A 2,256-nucleotide genomic window follows, 5' to 3' on the forward strand; every position below is an offset into this window, starting at 1 on the left:
ACTCAAGATTCCGTTCAATACCGTCTTTATTTACTGCAGCCTTAGTAAGGGCGTCAACTTTGTCATGTTCCTGCAGGCCAATGTGAGAAGGAATCCACAACATTTTTATATATACCTTCTTGCTAAGTATTCTTATATATCTACGTCTAGCTTCCAAGACAAGCATGTTATTACTTGATTGCAAACTGTTTATTGCTCGTAGTGAGGATAGGGAGAAATAATTAAGCTGTCTACTTCAGTGTTGTCAATAATTTCGAGTGCTACCAGTATTGCTACCAACTCGGCTTGCATTGTGGATGCCCAGTTACTAATTCGGATATTCCTTTGAATTGTGCTGCCATCGGGCTGATGAGCAATAACAGCACTTCCTGCCCTCCCTGTAGCTGTATTGAGTGATCCGTTAATGTATATGGTTTATGCTATGTTGTTTTCAGCTTGTATATTGTGAATGTGTTCTATGGTGCTTAATTTAGCAGCAAGCTGAGCATGAGGGTTGCTTGTGATTAGTTTCTTGGTGGGGTATGCAGGGGTCAGGATGTCAAAAGGTACTATCTGCCAGGGTGGAAGGAAGTGCTGTACTCTTTCATCTGTATATACATCGTGCAGTCCCATCATTTTAATATGAGTGGCTGTTCTTTGAATCCATTTAGACTCGCTGGTTCCATTTCGTATGTGTTCTAACAGTTCAACTGACACAATGTTGTTTTTGTTATCACGCAGAAGTTTTAGTCCCATCATAAGATTAATTTCAAATATTCTGTCTCGAATGCTAAGTATATTTAATTCTTTCCGCATGTTGAGAACTTTAGCAGTTATAGGACAGCCAAGTATAATTCTGAGTGCTTCATTTTGCATTTTTTCCAGTCTATCAGTACTTTTGCCATTTTGCAGGACCAAAGCTGGTGCATGATAGTCTATCAGAGACCTTATATATGGACTTTGACCCTTTATCCCCTGTAGAGTCTAGACAAGTGTGCACCCGCGGCACTGTTGTCTAGACCTGTCAGTCAATATACTGTACTGACTGACAACCAGCTTGTCAGACTTTAACTGTGACCCATTATAATTAAGAATTTTTTTTTTTTAATATATTAGCAGAAACTTACACGTATCTTAAAACATTTAAAATGTTCAAGATTCAAATTATTTCTTGTCTAGTAAGGTTTAACAATACACCATTCATTTCAAAGTGTAACATTCGTTTCAAATATTAGTGAAGTTCTTATGACTAATACTAACTACTGAGCCATAACCATGATACGGTCGAGAGGCTTGCAAGTAAGGTTAGGCATGATGGCGCTGGGGTGTGGGGCCGTCATAGGCACCAGCACCAGGACCTTCTCATTCAGCTGGCGCTGCAGAAGGGTCCTGATGGTCTGACCGCAGTCGGGTTGCGTTGACGGATCACCAAATCTGCCGTCTGTAGATGAAAAACCATGTTCTAGACTACTACATAACCATTTTCTTAGTCTAGAACATGTTGTTAGGTTGGATTACCATACAGATAGCTTGGATTAGGATAGGTTAGGTCAGGTCAAGTCAGGTGAAGTTAAGTGAAGTTAGATTAAGATAAATTACGTTAGGTCAGGTTAGGTTAGGTTAAGGTAGGTTATTTAAGCTAGGTTAGGTTAGATTAACTTAGGTTACAATAGGTTAATAAAAGAAAATTAGACTTTCCCGCAAGAAGTACTTGACAACCGGGTTTCAGAGGATATATGGGCCTTCGGGCCGCTTCAAAGAACAATATATTGGACCAAGTAATCACAAGTTAAGTCTGGCCCCTGACCGGGATTGGGGAGTACTCCACCCGAAACCCATTCCAGGCATACAAGATGATGGAAAGGTGGAAGGTGGATATGACCTCAGTGGTCATATACTGGAGAGGGCCAAAAGACAAGGAAGGATTGAGAAGGAAGTCTGGACTGCGAGTTCGAGGGCCCCCACAGTGGATAAAGAAGAGCAGATAGGTAACGCAAGAGAAGACTGGAAAAGCGGGGCGGAAACGCTGGCCGGTGACACCAGAGGAACACCTAAGGTCTCAGATGTAGGGAAGTGGGAAAAGAAACAGAGGTGCCGGGGCTCAAGGCTCGGAAACTGTTGCGGACCTGAGGAGAGTGCGGGGTAGAAGACGCGTCGACATACACGGACATCAATCATGGCGAAAAATGAGGAAAGAAGACGGACTTTGCGACTCGCCGCGGGGAAAGATACGCGATCCCTGTGTTCAAGGTCTGGTCAGAGATCGGGCCTCGGGGC

Source organism: Procambarus clarkii, chromosome 22 (genome assembly GCF_040958095.1).
Source record: "Procambarus clarkii isolate CNS0578487 chromosome 22, FALCON_Pclarkii_2.0, whole genome shotgun sequence".
In the NCBI taxonomy this organism is placed as follows: domain Eukaryota; kingdom Metazoa; phylum Arthropoda; class Malacostraca; order Decapoda; family Cambaridae; genus Procambarus; species Procambarus clarkii.